This window comes from Triturus cristatus, chromosome 2_1 (genome assembly GCF_964204655.1).
Source record: "Triturus cristatus chromosome 2_1, aTriCri1.1, whole genome shotgun sequence".
NCBI lineage: Eukaryota > Metazoa > Chordata > Amphibia > Caudata > Salamandridae > Triturus > Triturus cristatus.
The window spans coordinates 935,006,230-935,021,872 of record NC_140581.1 but is presented as its reverse complement, the minus strand read 5'-3'; the positions used below and the strand labels follow the sequence as shown (position 1 = coordinate 935,021,872).

General features: G+C 40.8%; 1 protein-coding gene across 1 annotated transcript in view; it reads left to right on the top strand.

Annotated features, from left to right (window-relative positions):
- LOC146866113 (glycine N-phenylacetyltransferase-like) overlaps positions 1–15,643 on the top strand; it is a 166,604-nt gene that overhangs the window by 103,303 nt on the left and 47,658 nt on the right. The window lies entirely within an intron of this gene.

The following is a 15,643-nucleotide window of genomic DNA, read 5'->3' as shown; positions in this document are numbered from 1 at the left end:
ATAGTCTAGTTATACAACTGCCCTGGAACATTATTTTTTACACTCCGATAGAAATGTACTTGTTTGCACATTGGGGCTTGCATTGCCTTGGAAATCAAACGCAGGTCTTAAAGCTGAAATTTGAATGGCATATTTCCTGGCAGTGCATTCTTATTTCTCCCTTGTAAATGTTATGAGCATGGCAATGCTGGTTATGTAGTGAGGAAGGAGAAAAATATTTAACTGCTGAAACTTAAATGAGAAAAAAAACATTTCTTGCTTAACATTTACGTACCAGTTAAATATGCAATATTTTAGAAACTTAATTTAGAAATCAAGATGGTGGTGGACCGGTACCCTTGTGGGAGGCTTGCACTGAGGAAAACACACCGTAAAAGACAGCCAGACATCTAAAGTGCAGCAGACACTGGTTTGGTGACTATGGGATAAGGCACCTTCATTTGAAGGGTTGTAAGCAGCGGTCGTTGCGTCATACTGGGACCACGCTCCGGTGCAGGCATCAGCAATGCATCAAGTTTCATTGATGATGCGTCGATTCCAATCGACACTTGAAGTCGATGCGTGGATTTTCTCCTCTGTCACCAGAATTCACTTCCAAGGGCTCACGAGCTGGATTTTGGACTACTTGGCAGAGTGGGACTCACAGCAGCAGAGTCCAAGTGATTGCAGGGGAAGTCTTTGATGACCCTGAGACTTCTTTACAGGAGGCAATCTCAACTCAAGCCCTTGGAGAATCTTGGAAGCCAGATGTAGACAGCAAAGTCAAGTCCTTTCACTCCCAGTACAGAAGCAGCAAGCAGTAGGCCAACCCAGCAAAGCAAACAGCAAAGTGGCAGTCCCTCCTGACAGCAATGTAGCTCTTCTTTTTGGCAGAATGCCCTAAATCCAAAAGTGTTCTGAGTATATGGTGTCACAGGTCCAGTACTTATACCCATTTCAGCCTTTGAAGAAGGCAAACTTCAAATAAAGGTTTCTGTAGTGCACAAGACCCTGCCCTTCTTTGCCCCCGCTCCAGACACACTAGAGGGGGTGCAGACTTCTCTGAGTGAGGACAGGAACAGCCCTATTCAGGTTTCAGTTTCAGCTCCTCCCACCACTCTAGCTCAGGAAGGCCCATCAGCCTGGTGATGGGCCATCAGGATATGCTGGGCACACCTCAGCTCCCTTTGTGTGACTGTCTAGAGTGAATGCACAAACATCCCAACTGTCATCCTGACCCGGATGTGTATTCAGAGACAGCAGAGGCACAGAATGGTTAGAGTAAGAAAATGGCAACTTTCTGAAAGTCCACAAAATTTTCAAACAGCAGTTTGAACAAAGGCGCACTATACACCAGCCCTGTAAGGTGCAAATTTTCAATGTAGCTAGATTTTGAAAAGTAATCAATACATCTGATTATTAATGCAGAAACATTGCATATGCTAACGTAAACCAAACACTTAATATCAGTGTCAAATGAAAAACAGTGTCAAGTATGTACAACATAGTAATCCAAAGTAGAACTCATGAAGATTGCGATGTCAACGGTCAGTTCATATTACATGACGAGTGTCAATGTTCTTCAAACAAAACTTCAGAAGTAACTATGGAGCAGAAGTCAAGAATCTTCTTTATTTGCTTGTTCCGAAAAAGAATTAATGCTTTCAAAACAACGTCATGGTGTCCCAATGCATTTCGGTATCAAAACATTCGTCAGGGGAATGCTGAAAGAGTATATGTATATATATATATAATTCATGTAAAAATTAATTACTGAGATACAAACAAGTCTAATGTGAAAAGCATGTGTCGTATTCCACATGTAACATTGTTAAGGCTTTAGCATCCAGTCTTGTACCAGCCAATTACATATTTAGTAATGAAACAAAAACGATCGGTAATTTAGAACAAAACTTTTGCGCTTTTGAAAACATGCAGACAAATGTTCTCATTTATGTCCAGAAACATAAAAAAACATAAAAAACATGAGAAAGGATGCATTGTGAAGGGCCACCGAAACCACGTGAACGCAACAGTGTGAACGACCAGAAAGAGAGTGAGCGTCTGCGTAATTTCCACTAATCTCCAATCCACCACTGTAAGTGGTATTCCTAATTAAATGTAATGGGAGGGCTCACCTCCGAAAGACTCTGATCACTTAAGAGTATCAAGCGCGAGTGTATTATTACAAGTTGACGATGCTGGAGGAGTCAAGGGAAACAAAAAGAATAAACGGAGCTATTACCAAATAGTATCTGGCATCTGGGGCCTAAAAGATTGCAGGTATTCAACTGAGAAAATAACAAGGGTTCCCACTTACTTAACCGCTGTTCGTCAGACGCGTGCACAATGAACCGCTAACCCGGAAGTTTGCGGTGACGATGTGTAGTGGGCATCTGTGTGAATAATGAGGGCAGCCATGAGTACTTAAGTTACCAAAAAATCGTCTCGGCAAGAAGACTAATCAAATAGTGGGTGCCCTGGAGCTATTCAGTTACCTGCGTCAATATGTCTCACAGTGCCTCGGCGGGGTTCAATTCGTTCAAAGTACCAGCAGCAAGGATGTGTAACCGTGCGAACGCTGTGCCGGAGTGAATATAGGAAACGAACTGCGTAACGTGCGTCAGTATGTGCCTAACATCGAAAGAGGACTGAGGTAAAAGGTGAAACTCCTCAATGTGTGCTAACAGCTGAATCTGAAACAGATTGAGTGTAAGAAAATCGGAAACCTCTAGAGAGTGTAAAGAGAAATAAGAAGTGAACACAAGAGTGTACCAAGGGGAATCAGGAAAGTAAACAGAGTAATGCTGTATAAAAAAAATGAATAAAATAATAATAATACAATAATAAAATACAATGTAGGCTATTATGCAAAAAACAGTGTGTGAATTAGCAACTAGCTATTAACAACCGCTTATTATCAGAGGAAATGAATTAATTCAATTTTATCATTCAGACCACACGGGCTTAGGGTTTTCAAAAAACGAATCCAGAAAGTTTCTCTTTGTGCCAAATGTTTGTTTGGGTCAACATGTGCTAGTGCCGATACTTGTTCAAGCACTGTAAATCGTAGTTGGGGTATGGTATGTTTGTGTGTGTGCCAGTGTGCCGCTAGACAGGATTTCATGTTAGATGTGCGAATGGAGCTTTTGTGTTCAGTCACCCTTATTTTTATCTTCCTGGTAGTCCTCCCCACATAAACCAGTCCACAAGGACATTTAATGGCATATATCACCATAGCGGTGTTACAATCAGAAGAGTGTTTTAACCTGATCAGTTTGCCCGTGTGAGGGTGTGTGAATGTGTCACCAACCATCACATTGCCACAGTGTCCACAATTGTAACACTTTCTCATGCCAAATCTGGTGGAAATGACAGAGTCTTGCATCTTTTTGGCTAGAATTTCCTTAATATTTTTAGATCTGGAGAATGCGAAAATGGGTGTTGCACAAAAGACTTCTTTAAAATCATGTTCTTGTTCAATAATCTCCCATCTTTTAAGGATACACCGTTTGATCGCCGTAGCGGCTGTAGAATATTTTAAGACACAGACTTCCCGTTTGGAAACAGGTTTGACAGTTTTCTTGAGGAGCTGCGATCTCTCCATACTGTATGCTTTCTGCTTGGCTGCTTCTAGAACTGATGTGGGGTAACCTCTTTTCAAATATTGTTGAGACATAGTTTCTATGTCTGATTTCCCTTGGTTGTCATCCGAACAAATTCTTCGAACCCTGATAAATTGGGATAACGGTAGGTGATTTTTCAGGGTTAAGGTGTGAAAGCTATTATAATGGAGTGCGTTATTCCTGTCTGTTGGCTTTTTGAATACTCTAGTTGTCAGAGTCGTGCCTTTTTTCTCGATCAGGATATCCAAGTAATTGATAGTGGAAGAGTTGATGGAGTATGTGAACTTGATGTGTGGATGACAATCATTCAAAATCGAAATGGCACCTTCCAACGACTGTTGGGTACCTCTCCATAGGATCAAAATAGCATCAATGTACCTAAGGTACAGAAGTAAATGATCAGTCCAAAGCTTATTATGCAGACCGTGTGTATCCTCGAATTTTGCCATAAAAATATTGGCATACGTGGGTGCCCCAGTAAAGCCCATAGAAGTACCTGTCTTCTGCAAATAAAAGTGTTGCTTCCATGAGAAGTAGCTGTGGTATAGGCTGAACTGTAGCAGTTCGAGCAGGAAAATGTTGAGAGATTCTTCATAATTATGTCGGAGCAACATCCATTCGACTGCGTCGATGCCTTCACCATGCGGAATCGAGGTATAAAGGGCTGTGACATCAATGGTGCCGAGTAGCACCTCATTGACACTGGGTAATGTGATCTGTTGTAGTTTGTTTAGACAGTCTGTAGTATCCTGTACATATGTGACCCACTTCTGAACCAAGGGTTGTAGAAAGTAATCTATGAATTTTCCCAATGGTTCATGCAACGACCCGCAGCCAGCCACAATGGGGCGGAAAGGAGGGTTCACCATATCTTTATGCATCTTCGGAAGCATATATATATGTGGTCTTTTTGGATAATCGGTAATGAGGAATTTGTATGTGTTCTCATTGATCCAATTGAGATCTTTAGCTTTGGTCAAAATTAGTAATAAAGTCGCCTGAAAGGTGCTGGTGGGGTTTGTGTCAAGGGCCATGTAGGTGTCGGTGTCTAGAACATGTTGGTCCACTTTGGCTTCTTAGTATGTAGTGTCCATAACCACCAAAGCACCACCCTTGTCTGCTGGTTGAAAGGTTAAATTCTTGCGTTGGGCTAAGTTTGTTAATGTGACCCTTTCTTTTTTAGTTAAGTTACTTTTGTCACTTTCTCTTTGATGAATGAGCACGACGGAATCCCAGGCGGAACTAGTCATGAACATCTCTAGTGTCAAGTTAAAACCCAATGAGCAGGCAATACTAAACAAGGGCATGTCCTTTGTGCCGACATACCAGACCAACGAACTTGAAACTGAAATCTCATTATTTAAATTCTCGCGCAAACTCAGATTACGGTGGTTTTTCCACCACATAATGCAAGATCAGTCTACTGAACCTGTTGCTGAGACTCTATCTCAAGTATTTAGACCTAAGAGCACTTTTATGTCACCAATTTCTCACAAGGCCATCGATCTTTTTGAGACATTGGTTAAAAAAGATCTTGCACTTATTCATCAAAGAGAAAGTGACAAAAGTAACCTAACTAAAAAAGAAAGGGTCACATTAACAAACTTAGCCCAACGCAAGAATTTAACCTTTCAACCAGCAGACAAGGGTGGTGCTTTGGTGGTTATGGACACTACATACTATGAAGCCAAAGTGGACCAACATGTTCTAGACACCGACACCTACATGGCCCTTGACACAGACCCCACCAGCACCTTTCAGGCGACTTTATTACAAATTTTGACCAATGCTAAAGATCTCAATTGGATCAATGAGAACACATACAAATTCCTCATTATCGATTATCCAAAAAGACCACATATATATATATGCTTCCGAAGATGCATAAAGATATGGTGAACACTCCTTTCCGCCCCATTGTGGCTGGCTGCGGGTCGTTGCATGAACCATTGGGAAAATTCATAGATTACTTTCTACAACCCTTGGTTCAGAAGTGGGTCACATACGTACAGGATACTACAGACTGTCTAAACAAACTACAACAGATCACATTACCCAGTGTCAATGAGGTGCTACTCGGTACCATTGATGTCACAGCCCTTTATACCTCGATTCCGCATGGTGAAGGCATCGACGCAGTCGAATGGATGTTGCTCAGACATAATTATGAAGAATCTCTCAACATTTTCCTGCTCGAACTGCTACAGTTCAGCCTATACCACAGCTACTTCTCATGGAAGCAACACTTTTATTTGCAGAAGACAGGTACTTCTATGGGCTTTACTGGGGCATCCACGTATGCCAATATTTTTATGGCAAAATTCGAGGATACACACGTTCTGCATAATAAGCTTTGGACTGATCATTTACTTCTGTACCTTAGGTACATTGATGATATTTTGATCCTATGGAGAGGTACCCAACAGTCGTTGGAAGGTGCCATTTCGATTTTGAATGATTGTCATCCACACATCAAGTTCACATACTCCATCAACTCTTCCACTATCAATTACTTGGATATCCTGATCGAGAAAAAAGGCACGACTCTGACAACTAGAGTATTCAAAAAGCCAACAGACAGGAATAACGCACTCCATTGTAATAGCTTTCACACCTTAACCCTGAAAAATCACCTACCGTTATCCCAATTTATCAGGGTTCGAAGAATTTGTTCGGATGACAACCAAGGGAAATTAGACATAGAAACTATGTCTCAACAATATTTGGAGAGAGGTTACCCCACATCAGTTCTAGAAGCAGCCAAGCAGAAAGCATACAGTAGGGAGAGATCGCAGCTTCTCAAGAAAACTGCCAAACCTGTTTCCAAACGGGAAGTCTGTGTCTTAAAATATTCTACAGCCTCTACGGCGATCAAACGGTGTATCCTTAAAAGATGGGAGATTATTGAACAAGAACATGATTTTAAAGAAGTCTTTTGTGCAACACCCATTTTCGCATTCTCCAGATCTAAAAATATTAAGGAAATTCTAGCCAAAAAGATGCAAGACTCTGTCATTTCCACCAGATTTGGCATGAGAAAGTGTTACAATTGTGGACACTGTGGCAATGTGATGGTTGGTGACACATTCACACACCCTCACACAGGCAAACTGATCAGGTTAAAACACTCTTCTGATTGTAACACCGCTATGGTGATATATGCCATTAAATGTCCTTGTGGACTGGTTTATGTGGGGAGGACTACCAGGAAGATAAAAATAAGGGTGACTGAACACATAAGCTCCATTCGCACATCTAACATGAAATCCTGTCTAGCGGCACACTGGCACACACACAAACATACCATACCCCAACTACGATTTACAGTGCTTGAACAAGTATCGGCACTAGCACATGTTGACCCACACAAACATTTGGCACAAAGAGAAACTTTCTGGATTCGTTTTTTGAAAACCCTAAGCCCGTGTGGTCTGAATGATAACATTGAATTAATTCATTTCCTCTGATAATAAGCGGTTGTTAATAGCTAGTTGCTAATTCACACACTGTTTTTTGCATAATAGCCTACATTGCATTTTATTATTGTATTATTATTATTTTATTAATTTTTTTTATACAGCATTACTCTGTTTGCATCATTCTGTTTGTATAAATGGAAACTTGAAAAGCGCGAATGGATCACAGCATATGTTCAGATTTATTGGTGTTTTTTGTGAATCATGTCCGTTTACTTTGTGTTATTTTGAGTATTCTTTTTCGCTGTTTTCCATACTTTCCTGATTCCCCTTGGTACACTCTGGTGTTCACTTCTTATTTCTCTTTACACTCTCTAGAGGTTTCCGATTTTCTTACACTCAATCTGTTTTAGATTCAGCTGTTAGCACACATTGAGGAGTTTCACCTTTTACCTCCGTCCTCTTTCGATGTTAGGCACATACTGACGCACGTTACGCAGTTCGTTTCCTATATTCACTCCGGCACAGCGTTCGCATGGTTACACATCCTTGCTGCTGGTACTTTGAACGAATTGAACCCCGCCGAGGCACTGTGAGACATATTGACGCAGGTAACTGAATAGCTCCAGGGCACCTACTATTTGATTAGTCTTCTTGCCGAGATGATTTTTTGGTAACTTAAGTACTCATGGCTGCCCTCATTATTCACACAGATGCCCACTACACATCGTCACCGCAAACTTCCGGGTTAGCGGTTCATTGTGCACGCGTCTGACGAACGGCGGTTAAGTAAGTGGGAACCCTTGTTATTTTCTCCGTTGAATACCTGCAATCTTTTGGGTGCCAGATACTATTTGGTAATAGCTCCGTTTATTATTTTTGTTTCCCTTGACTCCTCCAGCATCGTCAACTCGTAATAATACACTCGCGCTTGATACTCTTAAGTGCTCAGAGTCTTTCGGAGGTGAGCCCTCCCATCACATTTAATTAAGAATACCACTTACAGTGGTGGATTGGAGATTAGTGGAAATTACGCAGACGCTCACTCTCTTTCTGGTCGTTCACACTGTTGCGTTCACGTGGTTTCGGTGGCCCTTCACAATGCATCCTTTCTCATGTTTTTTATGTTTTTTTATGTTTCTGGACATAAATGAGAACATTTGTCTGCATGTTTTCAAAAGCGCAAAAGTTTTGTTCTAAATTACCGATCGTTTTTGTTTCATTACTAAATATGTAATTGGCTGGTACAAGACTGGATGCTAAAGCCTTAACAATGTTACATGTGGAATACGACACATGCTTTTCACATTAGACTTGTTTGTATCTCAGTAATTAATTTTTACATGAATTATATATATATACACATATACTCTTTCAGCATTCCCCTGACGAAGGTTTTGATACCGAAATGCATTGGGACACCATGACGTTGTTTTGAAAGCATTAATTCTTTTTCGGAACAAGAAAATAAAGAAGATTCTTGACTTCTGCTCCATAGTTACTTCTGAAGTTTTGTTTGAAGAACATTGACACTCGTCATGTAATATGAACTGACCGTGGACATCGCAATCTTCATGAGTTCTACTTTGGATTACTATGTTGTACATACTTGACAATGTTTTTCATTTGACACTGATATTAAGTGTTTGGTTTACGTTAGCATATGCAATGTTTCTTCATTAATAATCAGATGTATTGATTACTTTTCAAAATATAGCTACATTGAAAATTTGCACCTTACAGGGCTGGTGTATAGTGCGCCTTTGTTCAAACTGCTGTTTGAACATTTTGTGGTCTTATATTTCGTAGCCTGTTCGGGGGTTGAACAGGTCACACAAAGGCAGCACCCTTGTTAATTGAAAGATTTACAGTTATACTTATCGTTTTTTTTAAATAGCGCACTTTTTCTGAAACAATTAGGAGTGCAAGTTGTCTCTCCCCCCATTCTAGTCATTTATAGCTCAGCCCAATTCTTGACAACCAGCACCCACCGTGGATTTTGAGGACATTTCTCACTTGACCACAAACCAAGCAGAGACAAAAGGTTATTCTGCTGAAGAAGCAGCAAACATATATTTCCTCATTGATGAAACCAGGGCATTTCAGGCCCCATCTGGTTCTACCAGCCAACTAATAAAACAATTGCAATATACTTTGAGGAGGGAAATCAATCAGAGACTCCACACAACTACACTCATTCAGTACCACAAGGCCAAGCGTATCCCCAGAGGGTTACGTATAGCACTACGACCCATGTTGTTTAAATTCAATAAACCATTTATGACCAAATGGTTTGCAATTCTCAATAAGTGCTCTTTAGACCTTATTTTACTGATCATTGAAGAACTGTCAGTAATACTTAAAGAATTGGAAACTGAAATCAAAGATCTGAAGGACGATCTCTCACAAAGACTGTCATCTGATGAACTTCAGCAAACCCTCAAAGACATTAATCATAAACTAGACGAACATGCGAAAGAAGTCCACGATCGGAAATTGCGCAAGTTTAGACGCGACACAATTGATTACAAACTAGATGAGGTTTATACCTGGGCGGAGATGTATGCCCAGAGACGCACTTTTAGAAAACCTGATGCATCCACCTCCGAAGAAAGTTTAGCAACCGAGCAAGAAACACTCCCAACTCGCACCCCTCTTGCTACAACAGTCACAGAGAGCACACCTTCTACCAGTGGCACAACTAAACAGACGTCTTTTTTAGAACTGGGACGCACTTCCAACCATCCACTAGAAGAATCACCTGCAGGAAGTACCAACAAAACAGGAGGGGACAAGGCTTCAAAAAAAAAAAAAAAAAAACAACAAACGGAGCACGACGGAATCCCAGGCGGAACTAGTCATGAACATCTCTAGTGTCAAGTTAAAACCCAATGAGCAGGCAATACTAAACAAGGGCATGTCCTTTGTGCCGACATACCAGACCAACGAACTTGAAACTGAAATCTCATTATTAAAATACACGCGCAAACTCAGATTACGGTGGTTTTTCCACCACATAATGCAAGATCAGTCTACTGAACCTGTTGCTGAGACTCTATCTCAAGTATTTAGACCTAAGAGCACTTTTATGTCACCAATTTCTCACAAGGCCATCGATCTGTTTGAGACATTGGTTAAAAAAGATCTTGCACTTATTCATCAAAGAGAAAGTGACAAAAGTAACTTAACTAAAAAAGAAAGGGTCACATTAACAAACTTAGCCCAACGCAAGAATTTAACCTTTCAACCAGCAGACAAGGGTGGTGCTTTGGTGGTTATGGACGCTACATACTATGAAGCCAAAGTGGACCAACATGTTCTAGACACCGACACCTACATGGCCCTTGACACAGACCCCACCAGCACCTTTCAGGCGACTTTATTACTAATTTTGACCAAAGCTAAAGATCTCAATTGGATCAATGAGAACACATACAAATTCCTCATTACCGATTATCCAAAAAGACCACATATATATATGCTTCCGAAGATGCATAAAGATATGGTGAACCCTCCTTTCCTCCCCATTGTGGCTGGCTGCGGGTCGTTGCATGAACCATTGGGAAAATTCATAGATTACTTTCTACAACCCTTGGTTCAGAAGTGGGTCACATACATACAGGATACTACAGACTGTCTAAACAAACTACAAGAGATCACATTACCCAGTGTCAATGAGGTGCTACTCAGCACCATTGATGTCACAGCCCTTTATACCTCGATTCCGCATGGTGAAGGCATCGACGCAGTCGAATGGATGTTGCTCAGACATAATTATGAAGAATCTCTCAACATTTTTCTGCTCGAACTGCTACAGTTCAGCCTATACAACGCTACTTCTCATGGAAGCAACACTTTTATTTGCAGAAGACAGGTACTTCTATGGGCTTTACTGGGGTACCCACGTATGCCAATATTTTTATGGCAAAATTCGAGGATACACACGTTCTGCATAATAAGCTTTGGACTGATCATTTACTTCTGTACCTTAGGTACATTGATGACATTTTGATCCTATGGAGAGGTACCCAACAGTCGTTGGAAGGTGCCATTTCGATTTTGAATGATTGTCATCCACACATCAAGTTCACATACTCCATCAACTCTTCCACTATCAATTACTTGGATATCCTGATCGAGAAAAAAGGCACGACTCTGACAACTAGAGTATTCAAAAAGCCAACAGACAGGAATAACGCACTCCATTATATACTATTTGGTAATAGCTCCGTTTATTCTTTTGTTTCCCTTGACTCCTCCAGCGTCGTCAACTCGTTATAATACACTCGCGCTTGATACTCTTAAGTGCTCAGAGTCTTTCGGAGGTGAGCCCTCCCATCACATTTAATTAAGAATACCACTTACAGTGGTGGATTGGAGATTAGTGGAAATTACGCAGACGCTCACTCTCTTTCTGGTCGTTCACACTGTTGTGTTCACGTGGTTTCGGTGGCCCTTCACAATGCATCCTTTCTCATGTTTTTTATGTTTTTTTATGTTTCTGGACATAAATGAGAAAATTTGTCTGCATGTTTTCAAAATCGCAAAAGTTTTGTTCTAAATTACCGATCGTTTTTGCTTCATTACTAAATATGTAATTGGCTGGTACAAGACTGGATGCTAAAGCCTTAACAATGTTACATGTGGAATACGACACATGCTTTTCACATTAGACTTGTTTGTATCTCAGTAATGAATTTTTACATGAATCATATATATATACACATATACACTTTCAGCATTCCCCTGACAAAGGTTTTGATACCGAAATGCATTGGGACACCATGACGTTGTTTTGAAAGCATTAATTCTTTTTCGGAACAAGAAAATAAAGAAGATTCTTGACTTCTGCTCCATAGTTACTTCTGAAGTTTTGTTTGAAGAACACTGTCACTCGTCATGTAATATGAACTGACCGTTGACATCGCAATCTTCATGAGTTCTACTTTGGATTACTATGTTGTACATACTTGTCACTGTTTTTCATTTGACACTGATATTAAGTGTTTGGTTTACGTTAACATATGCAATGTTTCTGCATTAATAATCAGATGTATTGATTACTTTTCAAAATCTAGCTACATTGAAAATTTGCACCTTACAGGGATGGTGTATAGTGTGCCTTTGTTCAAACTGCTGTTTGAAAATTTTGTGGTCTTATATTTCGTAGCCTGTTCGGGGGTTGAACAGGTCACACAAAGGCAGCACCCTTGTTAATTGAAAGATTTACAGTTATACTTATCGTTTTTTTAAAATAGCGCAATTTTTCTGAAACAATTAGGAGTGCAGGTTGTCTCTCCCCCCATTCTAGTCAACTTTCTGACCTGCAATTTAAAACCCAACTTCACTAAAAGATGTATTTTTAAATTGTGAGCCCAGAGACACCAAACTCCAATTTTCTATCAGCTCCCAATTGGAAGATACACTTGTAAGATGTTACAAGGTAGCTCCAATGCTAACCTATGGGAGAGATAGGCCTTGCTCCAGTGAAAAACGAAATTAGCAGTATTTCACTACCAGGACATGTAAAACACAACAGTACATGTCCTACCTTTTGAATACACTACACCCTCCCCATGGGCCTACCTTGGGCCTACCTTAGGGGTGTCTTTCATGTTATAAAAGGGAAGGTTTTGGGCCTAGCAAGTGAGTGCACTTGCCAGGTCGAAATGGCAGTTCAAAACTGCACACACAGACACTGCAGTGGCAGGTCTGTGACATGTTTGCAAGGATACTCATGTGGGTTGCACAATCTGTGCTGCAGGTCCACTAGTAGCATTTGATTTACAGGCCCCGGGCACACCTGGTGCACTATACTAGGGACTTATTAGTAAATCCAATAGGCCAAGCATGGAGAAACCAATCACCATTACAGTTTAGGGAGAGAGCATATGCACCTTAACACTGGTTAGCAGTGGTAAAGTGCCCAGAGTCCTAACGCCAACAAAAAGGTCAGAAAAAGGAAGAAGGCAAGATGTTTGGGGATTACCCTGCAAAAAGGGCTAGGTCCAGCAATGATAAAAAGGAACTAAGGGGTCGATTTAGAAAATGTCAGATGGCCTACCCATCCACAAGGGTGGTGGAGGTCATTACCTCTGTAACGTTTAGATATCACCGCCGTCCCAGTGATGATCTCTGTACTGTCAGAGGAACCACCCTGTTTAGTCTGATGGCATATCAAGTTTTGCAAGGCTGTCGTCTCTCTGGCAAGCACGCACTTAAAACTTTTTCGGTTTTCAGAAACAAACTCCCAATTAAGCTAATGACCAGTACACCCTGGAAGTTTTCACCCAGGATATCAGGCCTCTATTCTTCCTGTTTCAGAGCGTCATATTTTACCTGGCAGTAACGGACAGAAAATAAAGATATCAAACTGTCTGCTCTAAATAGGGTTGGTAATCTGATGCCCTTACTTGAATGACCCCTAATGCGTCAGGCTGTTGGAGTAAGTTTTCTGATGGCAGAGCCAGTGCAGGCACCACTGTCGTAAAACTGTTGGTTTGGCTGTACTTCAGAGAGTCTAGTCCAGGTCTTCTTACAACCATTCTACTATAAACAAGGGTTGTTCTGCTTTCTTTCTCTCTTTTTCCTTAAACCCCACCCCCTCCCCCCTACCCCCCTTTTTCGAAGCTGGCGCCCCATCCTCTCCTGAATACTAATACAAAGAGTGGAACGACCTCTAAGGGAAAAAGGTGGGATTAGCCTTGCTAAACTTGAACCACTACTGCGATGGCGATGAAACACAGCATGACAAATTTTACCTTGTGATTTGTTTACCACACCATTTTGGCATGAATTATCTCAAGTTTCCTTAAGTATGCCCACTGTCACTCTTCTTTTTCTTTGCTGAGTCTGCTCAGCCTGATACCATAATAGATAGTCACCCTTCCTTACATAAGCTTTAGGCTATCCTTTACAATCATAGGGGATGCTGTAGCTCAGATGTTTATATAACAAAAATATTTCTGACTTTATCCTTGCTAAATTCTTTAATAGATTTATTTTGAACGTCTAAGACCGTCCTCTTGAAGTGTTGTTTGTAAGGGGGAATCACAAGGATAAATGGATTATGATCTAACATAATCATAGCCACTTCAGCAGCACCTAGGTGATAGAGCGCGGGTTACCAGCTCGGGTTCCACACACACATACCTAATACTCACCTGTGCCCAAACCATTCACACAGATGAGCTAGCAAACCCCGCTGATATCAATTTTGAGTTTACCTGTAATTTGATTTCACCTTTACCAAGTCTTACATATTGGATCTCCTTAAGAATCCCTTACTCGATGAATCAGGTTTCTGAGATAGTTTAAGGTAGGAAATGACATTTAGCTTTATACTTGAAATAACCACAAACTCAAAAGTTTTAAAATCTTTATCTAAATCAATAATTTTGTGAGTCAGAATCAATTACAGTTTAAACACATTCTTCCAAGAGGCAAGATAAAAGTCAAATATAGCAAAGTCATAATAATGATCAATGAAGACGGTACCTGGAAAAAAAGAAAAGTGAGAGTAAGTACAATGACAGTTTTCGCAGAATTATATTTACCTAAGGTGATAGATGAACCCAACTCTTTGAAGATAGGCCAGATAGAATCTGCTGGGACAGGATGCAGACAGAGGATTTGGGCAGATTCGGATCTGGGAAGGTTTCTCTTCTAAGTGCAACGCCAGCGTCACACCCCTCTCTGATACTACTCTCCTCAGGTGTCCCTCTTCCGAAATCCCCTTCTAGATGATTACATTATCAATCAGTATCTCATTTTCTAGAGCAGAGTTTCTGGCAGCAGCAGGGTCTGAGACAGCGTCTCGGACAGAAACTGTAGCAGCATACGTGTTGGGTCGGTGACGAGTCGGAATGACGGATCTGACAAGTCTGAAGTCTCTAGCTAACTTACCTCAATTATACTATTCTGTATTCGTGTACCACCCCCAAAGTTGCAATATTCGTGTTTTCCCCCATTCTGATTAGTCAGAGCGAGGAGGTGAGTTCATCACACCATATTAAAAGTAATAATTTCTCTTTGGACCATTGTTCCATGTTTCCGCCCCTCAATTTACTTTCCCATATCTTTATTCCCACCCGCATTTCACATTATGATCAATACAAGTTATACATTTCATTCAAAATTGTTGTTCTCGTCCGGTTCATGAGTTTACGTTCCCAGGCGTCTTCGCCTAATGTGACCTTGGCTGTGTTTCAAATGTGTCATCCTGGTTTCTGGTAAGTTTCTATGCACATGCGCGCGGATCAAGTGGGGTAGGGATTTCAATCACCCTCCGAGGCCCAAATATGAACTAATAATAAAGTCAGAAAAAGACACGTTAGAATGCGATAATAAATTATTTCACTGTATACCACTTATCTCTACTCTATTCACATTTACTTATTTTAATCTTTTCTCATTAGTGCTTAGTAGAACTTATAGGTGTAGTTTAAGCAATAGCATGTGCATTACCATGTGAGCTTCAAGCGGACATTTTTAAAGCTATTGCGCAGCTGCAAAGTTTTACCCCCAAGCGACAGAAGATGTCATACTACGTAGATGCAGTAAACGCATGCGCAGAGACTTTCCTGCTTTTTCGGCAGCCATTTTTAGACACTCGGCTACTTG